Genomic DNA, 22,017 nt, shown 5'->3' on the forward strand with positions numbered 1-22,017 from the left:
TTTTTCTTCTTGCATCACTGCTAACATTATCAGTCAATATTCTCTCCTCCAGTAACCTGATATTCTGTTAACTCACATTCTTTACTGAACATTTAGTGTACTTTACCAGTGGTTGAAAACAAATGAGTGTTTCATGTAGTCTCATCAGTTTGGCAAAGACTATTCTAAACTGTGAGTAATCGCCTTTTATTTATAATCAGAATGGTACTTTTATCAAAAGATTAATTACTTCACCATCAAGCATTTAGATCTGTAAAAAGGGAGGACATATCATATGAGCCAAAGTAATTTTGGGGAGTAATGCTTTAAAAAGCTTAGGTTTTAAAGTGTTTAACTGGTTCTACTGCATTTGATCCTTATGATCCTCACATTTTTGGCTTCAGTTACTCTTCTTCACGATGCTGAACTTTGGTCTATTTGCTGCATAATTGAATGTAGAACTTGGCATAGTGAGGAAGGGTTAGAACCATTGACAATGCTAATAATCTTCCCATTTCACGTGTGGGCATCACAGGGACAGATAGCTTAAGTGTCACACTTTCTCACTGTATCAAAATCAAAAGCATATACAGTATATATGCAGTGCTCAACATACATGAGCACACCCCAACAGATATATCAGAAAACATTTACTTTCAGAATCAACATTTTCTATGGGACACTATACTACAAAATACTCCCACAAATGCTGGCCATTGATGGCAACCAAGATTTGTTAATGTGCACATAAAAAAAAAGTTTTTTTCCTAACAAATTCATTCAAGACCATGTTGCAAAAAATGAATACACCCCAATGAAAGTCTAATGCTGCGTACACACGAGCGGACCTTTCGACTGGACGGTCTATACGACGGACTTTCGACGGACTTCCGACAGACTTTCCTAATGAACGGACTTGCCTACACACGATCACACCAAAGTCAGATGGATTCGTACGTGATGACGTCAACCGGACTAAAATAAGCCAGTAGCCAATAGCTGCCCTAGCGTTGGTTTTAGTCTCTCAGACTAGCATACAGATGAGTGGATTTTTAAACCGGACTTGAGTCCATCGGATTTGAAGATTGAAACATGTTTTATTGCGCTTGTGTCCGCTCGTGTGTACGCGGCATTAGGAACGAAGCTAAATTTTAGACAACAAAAATCCTAATGAGCAAGAATTCAACTACAGATGAGTATAAATATTCATTAAACAGGTGTCCAGCAGACAGTTGATTATAAAAGGGCGTTACTTAACAAAGAAAACCCCTTCCCATGTCATGCTGTCAGCAATGGCACCACATCACAAAGAAATGTCGCAAGGCCTGAGAAAGAAAATAATTTCTTTACACAAGAAAGGTGAAGGCTACAAGAAGATCAGCAAAGCTTTACTTATCAGTGAGAATACTATAGCAAAAGTGATACAAAAATTTAACAAAGATGGAACTGCAACCATCTCACAGAGATGTCCAGGTTATCCACGGAAGTTAACACCTCGATGGGAGCGCCTTCTGATGAGAAGGGTTGAAGAAAATTGCCATACAAGTTCACTGCAGTTAGCTAAAGAAGTAGAAAGCCAAACTGGGCTGATTGTTTCCCATGACACAATAAAGCATACACTGCAGAGGAATGGCATGCATGGGTGCCGTCCATGAAGGAAGCCTCTCCTAAAGCCCATGCACAAAAAAGCCCACCTAGAATTTGCCAGGGCCCATGCTGAAAAAGAAGAAGACTACTGTGACCCTGTACTCTGGAGTGATGAGACCAGGATAAATGTTTTTGAAACTGATGGCTTCGAAACTGTATGACGTCACAAGGGTGAGGAGTACAAAGAAAAATGCATGGTGCCTATAGTGAAGCATGGTGGTGGCAGTGTCCTTCTGTGGAGCTGCATGAGGGCTGTTGGTGTCAGAGAGCTACATTTCATTGATGGTATCATAAATTCACAAATGTACTGCTCTAAATTGAAAGAGAAGATGCTACGAACACTACGTGCCCCTGGTCGTCGTGCACTTTTCCAACATGACAATGATCCAAAACACATATCTAAGGCCACTGTTGTATTCCTGAAGAACAGGGTGGAAGTGATTCAGTGGCCAAGTATGTCTCTTGATCTGAACCCAATCGAACACCTATGGGGAATTCTGAAGAGACAAGTTAATCATCACTCTCCATCCAGTATCCAGGCTCTAAAAGAGGTCGTTCTTAAAGAATGTAAAAAGATAGATGTTGCAATATGTCGCCAACTTGTTCATTTCATGCCTAGAAGACTTGGTGCTGTCGTTACAAATCATGGAGATCGTACAAAATACTAGTGGGTGTATTCATTTTTGCATCAACTAATTTGAGTAAAACTGAAGATTTTGTAATCTAAATTATATTATTAACCTTACTTTCATGTAACTGAGAAAAAGAAATGTTCTATAAAACTCAGTTTTGTCCAAATGTTGGAAACTGTTCTTGTGTTCATTGAGATATTGATTAAAGTCATACTTTTTAAAAGGGGTGTACTCATCTATGCTGAGAACTGTAGATATATATATCTATATAGCTATAGATATATATCTACAGTATCTCACAAAAGTAAGTACACCCCTCACATTTTTGTGAATATTTTATTATATCTTTTCATGTGACAACACTGAAGAAATGACACTTTACTACAATGTAAAGTAGTGAGTGTACAGCTTGTATAACAGTGTAAATTTGCTGTCCCTTCAAAATAACTCAACACCCAGCCATTAATGTCTAACGTGCTGACAACAAAAGTGAGTACACCCCTAAGTGAAAATGTCAAAATTGGGCCCAAAGTGTCAATATTTTGTGTGGTTACCATTATTTTTCAGCACTGCCTTAACCCTCTTGGGCATGGAGTTCACCAGAGCTTCACAGGTTGCCACTGAAGTCCTCTTCCACTCCTCCATGACGACATCACAGAGTTGGTGGATGTTAGAGACCTTGCGCTCCTCCACCTTCCGTTTGAGGATGCCCCACAGATGATCAATAGGGTTTAGGTCTGAAGACATGCTTGGCCAGTTCATCACCTTTACCCTCAGCTTCTTTAGCAAGGCAGTGGTCATCTTGGAGGTGTGTTTGGGGGTCGTTATCATGTTGGAATACTGCTTTGCAGCCCAGTCTCCGAAGGGAGGGGATCATGCTCTGCTTCAGTATGTCACAGTACATGTTGGCATTCATGATTCCCTCAATGAACTGTAGCTCCCCAGTGCCGGCAACTCTCATGCAGCCCCAGACGATGACACTCCCACCACCATGCTTGACTGTAGGCAAGACACACTTGTCTTTGTACTCCTCACCTGATTTTCGCCACACACGCTTGACACCAACTGAACCAAATAAGTTTATCTTGGTCTCATCAGACCACAAGACATGATTCAAGTAATCCATGTCCTTAGCCTGCTTGTCTTTAGCAAACTGTTTGAGGGCTTTCTTGTGCATCATCTTTAGAAGAGGCTTACTTCTGGGAGGACAGCCATGCAGACCAATTTGATGCAGTGTGCGGCGTATGGTCTGAGCACTGACAGGCTGACCCCCCAACCCTCTGCAGCAATGCTGGCAGCACTCATACATCTATTTCCCAAAGACAACCTCTGGATATGACGCTGAGCACGTGCACTCAACTTTTTTCGTCAACCATAGCAAGGCCTGTTCTGAGTGGAACCTGTCCTGTTAAACCACTAATGGCTAATTGGGCCCAATTTGGACATTTTCACTTAGGGGTGTACTCACTTTTGTTGCCAGTGGTTTAGACATTAATGGCTGTGTGCAAATTTACACTGTTATACAAGCTGTACACTCACTACTTTACATTGTAGCAAAGTATCATTTCTTCAGTGTTGTCATATAAAAAGATATAATAAAATATTTACAAAAATGTGAGGGATGTACTCACTTTTTTGAGATACTATATATATATATATATATATATATATATATATATATATATATATACAGTGGGGACGGAAAGTATTCAGACCCCCGTAAATTTTTCACTCTTTGTTATATTGCAGCCATTTACTAAAATCATTTAAGCTCATTTTTTTTCCTCATTAATGTACACACAGCACCCCATATTGACAGAAAAATACAGAATTGTTGACATTTTTGCATATTTATTAAAAAGAAAAACTGAAATATCACATGGTCCTAAGCATTCAGACCCTTTGCTCAGTATTTAGTAGAAGGGTTCTCGGCTTAACCACTTCAGCCCTGGAAGAATTTACCCCCTTCCTGACCAGAGCATTTTTTGCGATTCGGCACTGCGTCGCTTTAACTGACAATTGCGCGGTCGTGCAACGTGGCTCCCAAACAAAATTGACATCCTTTTTTTCCCACAAATAGAACTTTCTTTTGGTGGTATTTGATCACCTCTGCGGTTTTTATTTTTTGTGCTATAAACAAAAAAATAAGCGACAATTTTGAAGAAAAACGCATTATTTTTTACTTTTTGCTATAATAAATATCCCCAAAAAGTAATTAAAAAAACATTTTTTTTCCTCAGTTTAGGCCGATACGTAATCTTCTACATATTTTTGGTAAAAAAAAATCGCAATAAGCGTTTATTGATTAGTTTGCGCAAAAGTTATAGCATTTACAAAATAGGGGATAGTTTTACGGCATTTTTATTAATAATTTTTTTTACTAGTAATGGCGGCGATCAGTGACTTTGACATTATGGCGGACACATCGGACATTTTTGACACATATTTGGGACAATTGTCATTTATACAGCAATCAGTGCTATAAAAATGCACTGATTCCTGTGTAAATGACACTGGCAGTGAAGGGATTAACCACTAGGGGGCGGGGAGGGGTTAAGTCAGCACTAGGGAGTGTTTTCTAACTGTAGGGGGGATGGGCTAGCTGTGACATGACACCGATCTCTGCTCCCGATGATAGGGAGCAGAGATCAGTGACACTGTCACTAGGCAGAACGGGGAGATGCTTGTTTACATCAGCATCACCCCGTCCGTCCTCTCCGTGAGACGATCACGGGTATCCCCGCGGTGATCGGTGTCCGCGGACCCGCGACCCGACTCATAGAGCTCCTGGCCGAGGAGCGCGCGCCGCCGGCGGTGCGCATGCAATGGCACGACAGGGAATTCAATGAGACTTACAGGTACACCCATTTGCCCAGCCGTGCCATTCAGCCGACATACATCGGGTTGCACCGGTCGGGAAGTGGTTAATAATGGCCTCTTTAACCACTTCCCGACCAGCTGCCGCAATGCAGCAGGCTGGCTCCCCAGCGCGAGCCGTCGTAGCTATGCAGTGGTTCGCGGGGTCGGGATAGCAGGTGGGCGCGCGCCATCGGAGGCACGCGCACATGCCTGCTGCACAGTGGGGGTGCCGATCCTCGTGGCCGATGGTCGCGATGACCGCCGGCCACGAGCGATCGTGAGCAGGAGACATAGAACAGGGACAAGTGTGTGTAAACACACACTTCCCTGTCCTGTTCTGACAGGAGTGGCAGATCGTGTATTCCTATTAGCTAGCAACCACGATCCATCACTTCCTCTAGTTATTCCCCTCCCCCTTCAGTTAGAATCACCTCCCAGTGAACACAGTTAACCCCCTAGATCGCCCCCTAGTGTTAACCTCTTCACTGCCAGTGACATTTTTACAGTAATCAATGCATTTTATATCACATAAAAATATATCATATATTAATGCCATTGGTCCCCAAAATGTGTCAAAATTGTCTGTTGTGTCCACCATAATGTCACAGTCATGATACAAATTGCAGATCGCCGCCATTACTAGTAAAAAAATAATAATCATAAAAATGCTATAAATCTATCCCCTATTTTGTAGACGCTATAACTTTTGCGCAAACCAATCAATATACGCTTATTGTTATTTCTTTTACCAAAAATATGTAGAAGAATACATATTGGCCTAAACTGAGAAAAAAATAGCTTTTTAAAAAAAAAATGGAGATATTTATTATAGCAAAAATGACAAAATAATGCATTTTTTTCAAAACTGATGCTCTGTTTTTGTTTATAGCGGAAAAAATAAAAAACGTGGAGGTGATCAAATACCACCAAAAGAAAGCTCTATTTGTGGGAAAAAAAAGGACGTCAATTTTGTTTGGGTGCAATGTCACACGACCGCGCAATTGTCAGTTAAAGCGTCGCAGTGCCGAATCGCAAAAAATGCTCTGGTCAGGAAGAGGGTAAATTCTTCCGGGGCTGAAGTGGTTAATTTACTCGATTTCATTTCAGACCAATGAAACTTAGCATTCTGGCAGCTTGGGACAAGCAGGCTCATTCTCTGGACCATCATATATGTCTGACTAACAAAACCAGGCTTGCCCTGGCCTGTTGGATCATAAGTCCAGTGCTATGTTCATAGAACCTCTCATTGGTTTTCATGAAAGATGCCAGTCTGTTGGGCTGGGGAGGAATCCCACATAGTCTTTTTGTGCAGGGAGTTTGGTCAGAGGAAGCTTGTTTCCTGATTAATAACCTGGCGATCAGAGCAATTCAGTTTTCCCATCAATGCTGAACCTCTTGGTTGTGAAGAAATCTAACTAGGAACCTCATACAATACCACTGCAGTGGCTTACATCATCCATCAGGGAGGAAATAGAAGCCAGGCAGCTTGAAGAGAAGCAGATTAGATCCTGGTGTCATGATTAGGGGTCAGGCTTGAAGAGCAGTAGCAGGACTACCCCCAACCAGCAGGATAGGTACACAGGCAGTCACCCTGGCAGATAACGTGGACTCACCTGAGGTGTGGAGTCTAAGTACTAATCGGTGTTCACCAGAGCTCCTGATGGTGGAGATGGATTTTTCTGCATGTTAGTAGCAGGTAGCGGTCCTCAGGATCACCCCACCAGGAGGTGAGCAAGCCACGGTCCAGTATTGGATAAGCAGGTAAGGATCAAAGAGAAGCATAGTCAGTAAACAAGCCAAAGGTCAGTAAAGAGTAGGGTGGGATCATCAAAAGTGTAGTTGAGGAACAAGCCAAGGGCCGATAACGAGCTGATAACGAGTGGTGGCAAAATATTGACAGCATTACGGAAGAGCGAGATTATAGCTGAAGAGAGCACAATAATCTGACAAACAGGAAATGCAAAGACATGGCCTACTGTAAATCAGAAAGTTAATGGGAGGAGCAAAGAGTTCAAGGTTCAGCGGAAGTCAAGGAACAAGGTAGGGTTGTCCAATGGATCAGACAGGGTGCTGTCCAGCATCTCAGGTAGCTCAGCAAGAAGAGTCCCCTGGATGTCCTAGGGCCAGGTTTGGGAGGAAACCTCTGGTGGAATTCTCTTATTAATCTAGGGGCATGAACATTCTCCTCTGGCTCTCAAGAATTTTCTTCTGGCCCATATCCTTCCCATTGAACCAAATGTTGTAATTTGTTCCTAAAGATCCTGGAACCAAAGCTTTTCTCCACAACAAATTTTTCTTCACCCTGTACCTCAACAGGTGGAGAAGGTGGAGGGATTCTTCCTGAAAAATGATTTTCATGAAATTGTTTGAGTAGTGACATGTGAAAAACTGGGTGAATCTTCATACTGTTGGGAAGTTTTAAGCAAAAGGTAACCGGGTTAATTTGAATAGAAATCTGGAAAGGTCCTATAAACTTTTGGCCCAACTTTGCAGATGGAACATGGACCTTTTTGGTTGATAACCAAACTTTGTCACCCTAATGAAAAGTAGGAAGTGATCTGCAATGTCTTTCAGCAGCCTTCTTGTAACATTCCTGGGTCTCCCCCAAAGCCTCAATCAACTTCTCCTGAATATCATGCACTGTAGTTAATCTGTTGGTAACAGAAGTTATTGGAGTTGAGATAGGGAGATCAGGAATAACAACTGGATGATACCCGAGGTTTACGTAAAAAAGGTTTTTGAGAAGTGGAGCTACCATATGTGTAGAATTGTTATAAGCAAACTTTGCTGCAGGAAGATAATCCACCCAGTCATCCTGAAGATAACTTACAAAACATTGAAGGTATTGCTTCAAGGTTTGATTAGTCCTCTCGGTCTTACCATTAGACTTAGGATGAAAAGCAGTGGACAGATTAACTGTTAAACCTAAAGCTGAGAAAATGCTTTTCCAAAATTTTGAAGTAAACTGTGCTCCTCTGTCAGATACCACTTCATCAGCAATTCTATGTTGTTATACTTCTCAAACCATTAACTATGTAGTTTGTTCAGCAAAGGGTACCCCCTTAACAGGTATAAAATGAGCCATATTAGTGAGACGGTCAATGATGACCAAGATAGGGGTAATTTCTTTTGAGGGAGGTACATCTACCAGAAAGCCCATGGAAATTGACCCCCATGGTCTGGATAGAACAGGGAGTGGCTGGAGCATCCCCAAAGGTGAAGCTCGGGGAGTCTTATTGCATGCACAAGCCAGGCAAGAGGCCACATAGTGTTTGACATCTTATAGCCAGGCCACCAAAAGGAACATGACAAAAGTTCTTCAGTCTAAAAACCCCAAAATGCCCCACAAGTTTTGAGTCATGAACCAACCTGAGGGGTTCAACCTGAGTGATTTTCAGTGGTATTGCAACATTGCGACGGACACATCGGACACTTTTGACACATTTTTTGGGACCATTGACATTTATACAGCAATCAGTGCTATAAAAATGCATTGATTACTGTGTAAATGACACTGGTAAGGAAGGGGTTAACACTAGGGGGTGATCAAGGGGTTAATTGTGTGTTCCCTCACTGTGTTATAACTGTATGGGGATAGGACTGAGTAGGAGAGAAGACATTTCACTGTTCCTACATAGTAGGAACAAATGACATGTCTCCTCTTCTCTGACAGCACAGGGATTTGTGTGTTTACACACACAAATCCCCATGCTGGCGCTCGTGCACCACCGCCACGTGCATCAGGTTCCCTGCCATGCAGCTCGTGTGCCCTCTGACGGCTCTTAAAGGAACCCCGTACTGTACAGGGTTTCACGCAGGGGAGGCATCTGCCACCAAATATGTACTGTACATGAGCCAGTCAGGAACCGGTTAAAGCAATCAAGATATAATCACAGCTAGGAGGCTGCAGATAAAAAAACACCCTACTAACTATTTCCCCTCCCAGCCTCCTCACCCAAACGCTTACCTGAGTCCTCCCTCAATCCAGCGCTGCCCCATTTGCAGCAGAGCTGCTCTCTCTTCCTAGTCTCACAGGAGACTCTGAGAGCAGTGAGAGCCATTCTGTGAGGTAAGAGCAGGGGGAATAGCCAAGCTGCTTTATGTGTCTATGGATGCACACAGCCTGGCTGGGGAGCACACCGGCATGGGTGTCCCCATAGCACACAGCTTGCTAAGGCACCTCCATAGCCCATGGCTTGTTGGAAGAAGGAGAAAACAGCACAGGTGGGGGACCACTAATAAAAAGGTAAAAGATCCCTCTGTACATGGTCATTGGCATTGCACAGAGCAGGTAAGTATAAGTTTTTTTATTTAAAAAAATTGCCTTTAGAACCACTTTAACTACACTGATGTAAAGAAGATTATACACACAGGTAAAGTCATTATTATATTGCTTTTTTATTTATAGGTGGGGAAAGGTTAGTAATTCTATCAGGTCTATAAATAGGGGACAGCTTTTCAGGCCAGCAAGTAGGACTTGAGGGAAATGAGGACCCCTTAGTATAAAAGTCAAATCTAACTAAAGTTGGGTACACACAGGCCGAAAACAGTCATTTTCGGCAAGAACCGGATGACTTTAAGCCCGTGTGTACAGCTGCCTGCTCTACAGAAACCGGCCTTATGGCAGGCTTTGTTAAACAGGCATACTGGAAAACCGGCATCCAATTAGCTCTTGCAGTCAATAGAAGCAAGTGCTAATCAGTGTGTTCTGGCAAGGGGGCAGAGTAGGGGAGATTGCTGCACTAACATCGCTTGTGTTAGTATGGCGATCTCTCAGATTATTTTTCAGTCAGGGTTGAATGAAAAAGAAAACTTCTTGTGTGTACCCCACATAAGAGTGATATAATATGACAGATGGTGTCACTGGTCCTAGTGAAGGAAGAATTCAAATTAAAAAGCCTACAGAGACTGGGTGAAGGTTGGGTGCATCTATTAGAATCTATAATGGTGATTCATCCTGAGCATAGAGCTTTACTAGTGAGGCTATTTGACCAGATGAGTGATTTTTTAAATATTGGGCTCCACAACCCTCCAGTTCACTTGCATGAACAGTAAAGCTCAACCAATTCATTGGCATTTTCTTCAGAGCCTGCTGGGAAAAGATGTATAACTTCATATAAAAAACGTTAACCTCCTACAGTAATTAAAAATTAACAGCACATCAGTACATTTGTACCTTTCCAATACCTGGAAAAGTGACCAAGGAATTGGACAGATGGTCTCTGCCAGAAAAACCTTGGGAGGCTGACATAAAGGCAGAGCTGATTAGTCAGCAGCACTGGCTGAACAATCTCATACAACTTTTTTGAGGTTTTGCAGTGTCTTAAATTTAGAATAGCCAGACACAAAGACCATGTTTTTGGTTATACCATTTTAAATAAATATCAGTTATATATTATTAAAATGGTATTTATGTTCAATAAGCCTATTATATATTTATTCCAGTACAGCATAACGCTATTAGTTCATTTTTATTGTAGTTCCTGTATTTTGTATTTGTCCAATGTAAGAATGAAATGTGTATGCTTCAGGGAATAGTAATCGCTCATTCATTTCACACCACATTTTTATGTCTGCGTTTGGATAATAGTCACTGGTTCAGAATGCCAAAATATTTTTTTTTTTTTTTTTTTTGGAGCAGCATCTGGATATTTGGCAGTATTTTCAGTTAGTTTCATTGGTGGCTTCAAGCTTCTCTTCACATCTGTCCGGCTACTGATGAACATTATTTTTGGGGCAGATTTTTAATGCAATATATCTTTTGCAAAGTTCAAGAGTACTCAAGAGAAGTTTGACATTTTTATGTTTTTTCTTATCTGAATTGCTCTCCCTAAAACATTTTTAGATCTCCTTAAATTTAAATCAATCTTCAGAATGGAATGATTTGAAACATTCTTGTTCTTTGCAATGATGGCAGAGTCTGGGTACTGTGGACTGAACAAGATCAATTCAATTATATTCATCTCCATCACTAGTCAATAAACAATGTAAGATTTGCATTCTGTTTCAATTTTCACCATTTCAATATAAATAATGTGCCTGCTTCTAAAGTCAACAGATTGAATGAACTCAGTCTATGATTTGTTAAAATGACATATGTCTCTAACAGACAATCAAAATCCCTTAGAGTTTTGCTGAGGTGTTTCTATGCAAGAGTCAGTCTGTAGATGAATATATATTATTGTACCACAAGGAGAGGTCTACTTAAAAAAAAATAGATGCAATATTTCTACAGGAACCAACAGTACAGTACTTAAAGAGGAACTGCAATGTATCTGACAACTACAAACCAAAAACCCTATTTAATAAATGTTTAATATTTAAAACATACTCCTCCATCTATCCATGCTTTATTTTGCTGAGAAATCACCTGAAAAACACCCCTTGGCATTTTTGGCTGTGGCCATCTTGAATAAGGGCAGATGATTCATGTAGCATTTACTTCTTGGAACCCATCTGCCCTTAGCTCATGCATGCAGGCAGAGGGTGTGCTTATCTGAGAAAAGCCCCTCCCCCATCTGAAGACTACTGACATCATTAGCCTAGGCCTGGAAAACCAGAAAGTAACCGAGAAAAGGTAAAAAAAAAAGAAAAAGTTTAATACATGTAAATATAATATACCTTACTATCTATTCACTGATGCTAGCAGCAAATGATTTAACAGGAGTGTTGTGTGGGTTTTGGAAATAGGGTGGACTTCATGCATTTTCCTTTTTTTCTGTGGTGTTTTCCCTTTAAAGAAAAGTTCAAGATTAAAAAAAATATATATATTCATTCTTACCCAGGTGGATGCAGCATCGATCTGATGCTGCAACTGTCCCCCGTTGCCTGTACATCCGAGAACTGAGCGACGAAAGACTGCTGATCACTCAGTTTCCAGTCCTCAGTGAGCAAAGAGTGGTGACTTTCAGCCATCGACTCTCTGTTCTGCCCCTCCAGTGCTCACTGGAGCACCAGGCTGTGGAGGGGGCAGGAGCAGCTGGCTTAGTCTCCCAGCAGTGCACTGGGAAGCTGAGCCAGCTGCCGGTCAGGCATCTGGGTGGATCCTGACTTTAAAGTTGGGATCCCTCCAGAGTCTTGCCTGGCTGAGTGACATCAGTGGACAGCGGACTTCAGCCTGCCGTCAGCTAAAAATGGGTCACAGGAGTGCAGAATGAAGTGCACTCCAGTGACCCACAGGAGAAGTAGGGCCAAAAGAGCTATGGCCCTATTCTGCTTTAAATTAATATTGGGGGAAGGGGCATACATCATTTTTTTTTGGAGGTTCCTTTTAAAATCCCTACCAGACATGGCTGGGTGGGTATGAGTCATGGTTGTTAGGATATTGGTGGCTGCCAGCTTCCTAACAACCAACCTGAGGGGAAGCTGTCACATTGAGGAGAACAATAACACAATAACTTTTGTTTTAGCTACTATGAAAAGAATGTAAAATCAACCAGAATACAATCAGAACAGTAACGTAGTAGCTTTTTATCTACTTTATCTACTATCTACTCTACATGACTGCATACCTACATAATGTTTTAGCTACTGTGGGTCAGTATAGGCTACTGTGTTTTTTTTTTACATTTAAAAAGAAAGGAAATTGCTAAATGTTATCCTTTTTTTATATATATTTGGGGTTCTGTATTAAAAATATAGGCAAATTACAGAGCTGTTGAAGTAAAATGTTTTTTTTTATAATTTTATTTAGAGAAATGGCCTTAGTATGATACTGGCACAATAGGTAATAGGGAGTCTTTCTTTTTTTTCAGGTACTATGGCATAGTGGTGGAGTTAGCAACACCTGGTAGACAATATATTTATGCAGGGAGTGGGGGAAGTATTATGCCCTGTACACACGGTCAGATTTTCCAATGGAAAATGTGTGATAGGACCTTGTTGTCGGAAATTCTGACCGTGTGTAGGCTCCATCACACATTTTCCATCAGATTTTCCGACACACAAAGTTTGAGAGCAGGATATAAAATTTTCCGACAACAAAATCCGTTGTCGGAAATTCCGATCGTGTGTACACAAATCCGACGGACAAAGTGCCACGCATGCTCAGAATAAATAAAGAGATGAAAGCTATTGGCCACTGCCCCGTTTATAGTCCCGACATACGTGTTTTACGTCACCGCGTTTAGAACGATCGGATTTTTCACTTTACACTTTTCAAAGGAATTTTTCCTTAGCTTAGTGAATGTGATGAAAATTCACTTTGCAAACAATACCAATACCAATACAAATTTAATTGAATGATTGAATGATGGAAGAAGAGATTCACCTTGTTCACTAAGCTAATGCTGGCCATACACTATACAGAAAATCGGCCGAACCCATTTTCGAAAAACGAACGTTCGACCGTGACCGGAAACGATCATGCCATCATATAATGACCGATAAATTGTTCAGTGAACACGAATAAATAATTTTTTGTTCGTTTTTTTTACATATACCTAGTGCAGACAGTTCGGATGGGAAACACATTAACCTTGCAATTTATCGTACGTTCGGCAGAAATTTTCCAAACTTCCCGTTCGTTTTTTCCCACAAAAACGTCACAAACGATTATCGATTTGTGCCCATTACCTTGCCGAAAAACGAACGAAGTGTCTATACGAACGATTTTTCGGCCGATTTTTTGTATAGTGTATGGCCAGCATTAGGGAAAATCATCTTGCCAATTGTAAATTTCCTTGCAATGTGAACAGCCTATTTTCTATCAGTAAATCAACTCATGTGCCTCTACAAGAGCAGTGTTGTCACCCTAAGATGTGTAGACTACTGGTTGGCTGGGCCCTGGCACATGTGTGAGACCAGCCTACTGAATAGCTTCCAGCTTCTGTTTTGTTCATTGTTAGAAGATCTCTTCCCAATGATTGATACATTTTGATCATGCACATGCATAAAATATCAAAACTATATTAATACTGTAAATAAATACATTAAAACATTTTCCATAAAAGTCCCTAGTTATGGTGGATAATTTTGGAGTGATGACAACACTATTAATCACACTGAAGATTCTTTCAGACATAACACTAGAGGCTAGGCAAACAACAATCTAGATGGTAAAGTATTCCAGCTCAGGCCACTGGTCTAGCTTGCACACCCCATAATCCATGAAGATATGATTTAGCATCCAGTTCTGGAAAGCAGGCCATTTAAATTTTGACCAGTTTTTGAAGACGCTTTATATAATATAATGATGACACCATTCATGCTTCAATGATCCCTGCTGATACATTTTGTAACCTCCTTTAAGGGACATCAATAGGTGACATCATGTGTTTTTTATTTGTCTGAGTTCAAATAAACACATGCTTCCTACCTTGATACAGTGGTGTATAATGCAATCAATAACCACAGTTCAGTCTCCATAGAAAAAATGGTCAAGCTTTTCCAAGGAGGAATACCAGTATATAGTAATGTTACAAATGAAACTGTAAAAGGAAAGATTGCACTTTATGTTGTATTTCTTTGTCCAGAAAATAGATTATGTGATTTAAGTAAGTGCAGCTGTTTTTGCCATGACCAATACTTTTTAAAACATGGATTTATTTTTTATGTGGTCTAAACAATGGGAATTTGTCGGTTTGTCTACAAACTGAGAAGCCTAGGCAGCATTCCAGGTTATTAGTGATTTATTGTACAGGTTATGTAAGAGAGAGAATAATAGGGTTTAATGCTAGCCACACATGTTACAATCTCTGTGTGGTTTCATTTACATTTACCAAAACTGTACAATGTGAAGGCTTACCTTTACAATTTATTAAATTTGCTTCCAAAAGCTTTTATACTAAATAGTTACAAGTAAATCTAAAGGATATTACACAATCACATTTTGACATGTGTGGGCAGCTTTAGAGCTGAGACAGTTTAGCACACTTCTAGTTATGTGCTAGGCTACTAGGTAAATTTTTTTGGGGGCTCTTCTGTAATCAGTGGATCAGTTGCTGATTGTGTTGTACTAATAAGGATCTCACAGGCTGCAGACCCGATTGTTTCTCCTTGCCTTCTGGAAGGCTCCAGAACATAGGAGTGGAGCAGATTAAATGCATAGCCTAAATATTTATGTTGTCTCGGCCAGCCCCTGGGGAGGTGTGCCCAGTAGGTGGCTGCAGAGCACACAAATAGTCTGGGGTCTGAAGCAGTCTTGCTTTTTTCCAGAAGGAGAAGTTCCCAGCCTGGAGGGCTGCTGCCCTCCCAGGTAGCCTAGCTGAAATTTACCTGAGTTCATTGAGGTCCCAGCTATGCTAAATCTGGAGGGCCTGCTTGCTAAGAATCTCTGAAACTAAACAAGGGAATATCATCAAGGATCCAGTCTGGAGAGTTCACCAAGGAAGTGTCCAGCTGATACTAGAAGAAGGCTTCCAAGTATCCAGGGATCTTGTGCATAAAGACCTGAGTCCAGGATCTGGGTGACAGTTGTTGCTGCTATCCCTTGGGCACTAATACTAAGGCTTGCTTGGACTGGGACTTTGCTTATGGTGTCCCAGTGCTGTCCATTTCCCTGGGCTTTTATAAAAGTGGTTGTATACCCCCAATGCGAAAGTTATACTTATAGTTAAGCCTATAATAAGGCTTACCTATAGGTACTGTAAATATCTCCTAAACATGTGCCGTCTAAGAGATATTTACCTTGTAGTGCGCCAATGATGTCATTGGCACATGCGCTGTACAGCACTAGCAAGTGCTGTGACTGTCATCATGCGACTCCGGCCAGTCACAGAGACAGAGTCCGCAGCCCCGGAAGGAAGAGGGGCAAAGATGGATGCGGCCACCAGTGGGCTTTTTTGCAGGTAAGTGGCACATAATGAGCTAGTATGCAATGCATACTAGCCCATTATGCTTTTACTTTGCAGGGGGGAAAAAAGAGGAAGTAAAACCCATGAGAGTTTACTTTCTTTTTAAAGGGATTGTTCTAAGAAGTAGCTGCAGAGTGAGGAGTGCCCTCTTACTGCTCAGGGTTTCTGGAGTATCCCACAACCCCCTGTGCCCCATCCAAGTTTGTCCAGAAATAAGTATAGAAAAGGCAACCACTAGAATGTTCATTGAGCCAGAAGAATGAATTTTGCCGTGTGCCTGGCTGCTGCTACACTAGTGAGAAGAGGAACCTATGACAAATTAGCGTGCCCTTTTGGAGGTGAGGGCTATAGTAGTGTTATTTCACAGCTAATGAGTAGAGAAAGAACTGGGTTAACATGCCCCTCAACATTAGAACTTGAGAATGAGTGACACTGCAAGGTGAAGTTGACCTGCAGTGTGTGTGGGGTGCCATGGCAAAAAAATGGGTGTGGTTAAATTACAATAAATGTTGGGTGTATCCCTCAAATCCCCTCTACTAGAACAAATCTCTCCCCTTCCCAAAGCATCAGTACTAATCATTTTCCCTCCAAACAAATGCTCTCATCCCCAGCACAAATATTTGCTATCACAACCCACCACCAAATTTACAGACCTCAGACACTCCTTTCAGGCTCCCCCTTATGTTGTGTCATGAGACATATCAGAGATGAGGAGGAGCTACAGTGGTTGTAGAATGCAAGGTTGGGGACCTGGGGCACCCCACAGGAGATGTGGGCATGTGCTATAGGTGCTCAGTGATAGCATTCCCCTTATAGCACTGCAGTATAAATTAGTAGAGCCAAGTTTCAGAACTTATACCATCATTTGGCTCCAGAATCCATCCTGAATGAACAGGACACCAAGATTTTGTTCACATCCCAGGACGGTCCTGCAGGATCTTGATGCATGTAATGCTTAGTTGATAATTTTCTGCCCAGCTCCTTCAATTTTTCAATCAAAGGATGTCAGGGGGATGATGGCAAACAGGGCCACCCACTGAAATATTTCCAGACAGTTTATTAAAAACCGATGAACTTGCCAAAACTGTGTATGGCCAGCTTAAATATTATGTGATTGTAGTATTCTGGAAATTAATATGTAGGGATATGTTGCTCTTTACTGTTAGCTGCTAATATCACAGTGTTATATATAATTACGTATTAGCATTTTCTGTCTCAGATGGGATGGCTCACAAAAGCCCCAGAAGGAGGAAGTGGAGAGAGAGACAGAGAACTGAGCCACATGGCCTTATACAGACAAGGGTTGCTACAGCTGCTGTATTTTCACCTAGATTAGAAGCAGAGCTTATCATGCAATTATTCATTTGTAATTTGTCATTGTAATTAGGGATGGGCGAACGGGTCGCTGAATGTTTGTGCTGACGAACACCCTGCAACACACTGAGTGGCAGAAGCTGGCCGCAGCATCCTTTACAATCGGTGAGTTATCAGCTGTCAATGGGTTTCCCCACTGACAGCTGAATAATACAAACAAAAAGTGCCAGTTAAAAATGAAGAAAAAATGGTGTGGGGTCCTGTGGGATCTGGTATGGATTTGGAGGAGAACACCTCTCCAAAAAAAAAAAAAAAATAAGTGGGCCCCCCCCAAAACCCATACCAGACCCTTATCCTGCTATGCAGCCCAGCAGGTCAGGAAAGGGGGGGATGAGTGATTGCCCCCCTCCTGAACCATACCAGGCCACATGCCCTCATCATGAGGGGGTGGATACTTTGGGCAGGGGCCCCTTCCCCAAAGAACCTTGTCCCATCTTGATGAAGACAAGGGCCTCATCCCCACAACCATGACCGGTGGTTGTGCGGGTCTACAAGAGGGCTTGTCAGAATCTGGCCCCCCAATCCCGGGCCCCCCATGTGAATGAGTATCTGGTACATAGTACCCCTACCAATTCACCAAAAAATTGTACAAAAGTGATAAAAACAAGAGACAAGTTTTTGACAAATAGTGTCCCTCGATGTAAATCCATCGTGAATCATGGCGCCCGCTGATCCGAAAAAAATTAAAATGCTCCGCCTTCTGGGATGGCCTCCCGCCAATGCCTCCTCTGTGCTTTTACAGTTCTTATTTAAGTAAGAGGAAATGTCACCCATGGACCCCCCCTTGCGATATCATAGACACAACTTGCACCAATCTGTGATGTCAAAAGAGGCGGTGCCACTGGGTGACATAGTCAGGTGGCCCCGCCCCTTACCTATTTAAGAAATGTCATAGCGCAGAGAAGGAATTCAGAGGGAGGCCATCCCAGAAGGTGGAGCATTTTATTTCTTTTTTTTCAGGCCTGTGGGCGGCGTGATTGAAGATGGATTTACATTGAGGGACACTGTTGTTATATTTTTTAATAAAGAACTTGTCAAAAACTTGTCTCTTGTTTTTATTACTTTTGTAAACTTTTTTGGTGAATTGGTAGGGGTACTATGTACTTTATACTTATTCACATGGGGGGGCCAGATTCCAATAAGCCCCCGCAACCACCGCCCATAGTTGTGGGGATGAGGCCCTTGTCTCTATCAAGATGGGGACAAGGTGCTTTGGGGCAGGGGGGAACCCACCCTCCCCATGTTGAGCTCATGTGGCCTGGTATGGTTCAGGAGATGGGCGCTCGCTTGTCCCCCCCTTTCTGACCTGCTGGGCTACATGCCAGACTGATCATTGGGGTCTTGGACATACAGTGGGGATGGAAAGTATTCAGACCCCCTTAGATTTTTTTCACTCTTTGTTATATTGCAGCCATTTGCTAAAATATTTTAAGTTAATTTTTTTCCTCATTAATGTACACACAGCACCCCATATTGACAGGAAAACACAGAATTGTTGACATTTTTGCAGATTTATTAAAAAAAACAAACTGAAATATCACATGGTCCTAAGTATTCAGACCCTTTGCTCAGTATTTAGTAGAAGCACCCTTTTGATCTAATACAGCCATGAGTCTTTTTGGGAAAGATGCAACAAGTTTTTCACACCTGGATTTGGGAATCCTCTGCCATTCCTCCTTGTAGATCCTCTCCAGTTCTGTCAGGTTGGATGGTAAACGTTGGTGGACAGCCATTTTTTAGGTCTCTCCAGAGATGCTCAATTGGGTTTAAGTCAGGGCTCTGGCTGGGCCATTCAAGAACAGTCACGGAGTTGTTGTGAAGCCACTCCTTCATTATTTTAGCTGTGTGCTTAGGGTCATTGTCTTGTTGGAAGGTAAACCTTCAGCCCAGTCTGAGGTCCTGAGCACTCTGGAGAAGTACTCTGTATTTGGCCGCATTCATTTTCCCTCGATTGCAACCAGTTGTCCTGTTCCTGCAGCTGAAAAACACCCCCACATCATGATGCTGCCACCACCATGCTTCACTGTTGGGACTGTATTGGACAGGTGATGAGCAGTGCCTGGTTTTCTCCACACATACCGCTTAGAATTAAGGACAAAAAGTTCTATCTTAGTCTCATCAGACTAGAGAATCTTCTTTCTCACCATCTTGGAGTCCTTCAGGTGTTTTTTAGCAAACTCCAGACTGTCACGTACCCGACTGACGAGCCCGATACAGCAGGGGAAGGTCTCCCTTACGTATCTGGTTCCTGGCCCCTGGTAGTATAAACAGAAGGCACGGGAGCACAGAGTGGTATGAGAGCCTGGCAGGTGGCTTGCAGCAGTAATGCTCAGGATCCAGGTGCAAGCAGACTGGAAGTTCTTGGTAAGCTAGAGCACAGGCAGCAGATGCAGAGCATGAGCAGGATAGGCAGGTCCAGTCACAGGCAGAGTTGGCAGCAGGCAGTCAGCACAGTACAAGGGAGCAGGCAGATTCAGAGTCCAGGTCACAGGCAGGGTTTGGCAACAGGTGGGCAGTGTAGTACAAAGGAGCAGGCAGATTCAAGGTCAAAGGCATGCCAGGGTCAGGTGCAGGCAGATAGCAGAGAGTAATCCAATAGACAAGCCGGGTATCAAGGAGATCAAACGTTCAGACAGGTAAACAGGAAGCACAGGTACTGGGAGCTGCAGATTGGACAGCACCGAGCAAAGTACTCCAGCAGTTTAAATAGGGTGATTGGCGCCAAACGCCATGCATGCCCGCACACCCGCGCGCGCCCACACAACGGCACGCATGGGCGCGCACCCACGCGTGCCGTTGCGCACCAGCGCACCCTAGGGTGCCCAGTACTGGATCTATTTCGGGAGCTTCTCTGACACTCCATGCGGCTTTCATGTGTCTCACACTGAGGAGAGGCTTCCGTTGGGCCACTCTGCCATAAAGCCCTGACTGGTGGAGGGCTGCAGTGATGGTTGACTTTCTACAACTTTTTCCCATCTCCCGACTGCATCTCTGGAGCTCAGCCACAGTGATCTTTGGGTTCTTCTTTACCTCTCTCACCAAGGTTCTTCTCCCCCTATAGCTCAGTTTGGCCAGACAGCCAGCTCTAGGAAGGGTTCTGGTCATCCCAAATGTTTTCCATTTAAGGATTATGGAGGCCACTGTGCTCTTAGGAACCTTAACTGCAGCCGAAATTTTTTTGTAACCTTGACCAGATCTGTGCCTTGCCACAATTCTGTCTCTGAGCTCTTCAGGCAGTTCCTTTGACCTCATGATTCTCATTTGCTCTGACATGCACTGTGAGCTGTAAGGTCTTTTATAGACAGGTGTGTGGCTTTCCTAATCAAGTCCAATCAGTAAAATCAAACACAGCTGGACTCAAATGAAGGTGTAGAACCATCTCAAGGATGATCAGAAGAAATGGACAGCACCTGGGTTAAATATATGAGTGTCACAGCAAAGGATCTGAATACTTTAATGTTTTTCTGTCAATATGGGGTGCTGTGTGTACATTAATGAGGAAAGAAAATGGACATAAAATGAACTATTGCAAATGGCTGCAATATAACAAAGAGTGAAAAATTTAAGGGGGTCTGAATACTTTCCGTCCCCACTGTATACTGTAATGAGCTATAAAAGGAGTACATGATGTTATTGATTGCTTTAGGGCCAGACCTGAAGATCCCCATGTGATTCTGCAGAGTTGTGACATGGGTGGGGTAATGCGGCCTTTTACTAGAAATGTGTGGTTCGTCTAGCTCTGAATCGAAATTTGGACAAAATTTTCAATATTCTGAAAATCAGATATATCCAAATTTTCCGAATGCAACAGTAACAAATTTCAACAAATCCAAAATAAATATTAATGAAATAACAAAATGTATTTGTTTTGTTCGAATGTTTGAAGCCAGCCGCTACATTCTTAAAACAACCATGGCTCATCCCGCTGACAGCAGAATGTAAACAAACCGATTGCAGGCATTACATTTTTTTTAAAAACATGTGGGGGTCCCTCTCAATCTATACTAGGCCCTTCAGGAAGGGGAACACCAAGCCAAAATAAAGAAAATGGTGTGGGGTCCCCCCAAAATCCATACCAGACCCTTATCCAAGCATGCAGCCCAGCAGGCCAGGAAAGGGGGAAGACGAGCGCGTGCCCTCCCTTCTGAATCACACCAGGCCACATGTCCTCAAGATGGGGGGTGCTTTGGGGCAGGGGGGGTCCCCATTTTGATAAGGAGAAGGGCTTCTTCCATACAACCCTGGGCGGTAGTTGTGGGGGTCTGCGGACGGGGGGCTCTCCCTTTAACAAGGGGGCCCCCATATGGGGCACATAGTTCCCCTACTATGTCCTTTATTAAAAAAACAAAATGACAGGTGACCCCACCCTTTTGTTTATTTACTGTGGATTTACTGGGAACCAAAGATGTCAGACACCAGGGAGGCAAACTATGGGTGTGGTGTTTTTTCCATTCATAATGGGGTGAGGGGTGTACACAGCAATTCACTGGTCAGTTATCCAAATCATTTTTTTACTTGGCAAGTTTGGGACATAGATATTGGTAATTATAATTGGAGATGCTACACATGGGTGGGCAGTTACTAGGTGTCCCTGATTATCTGCTGCTATGGATTTGAATTTACAAGGGAGGATTTTAGGAATCAAAATAAGGACCCTGGCCTTAAAATGATTGTAAAGTCAAAAGGTTTTTTTATCTTAATGCATTCTATGCATTAGAATAAAAAGCCTTCTG

Source organism: Aquarana catesbeiana, linkage group LG01 (assembly GCF_042186555.1).
Source record: "Aquarana catesbeiana isolate 2022-GZ linkage group LG01, ASM4218655v1, whole genome shotgun sequence".
In the NCBI taxonomy this organism is placed as follows: Eukaryota; Metazoa; Chordata; class Amphibia; order Anura; family Ranidae; genus Aquarana; species Aquarana catesbeiana.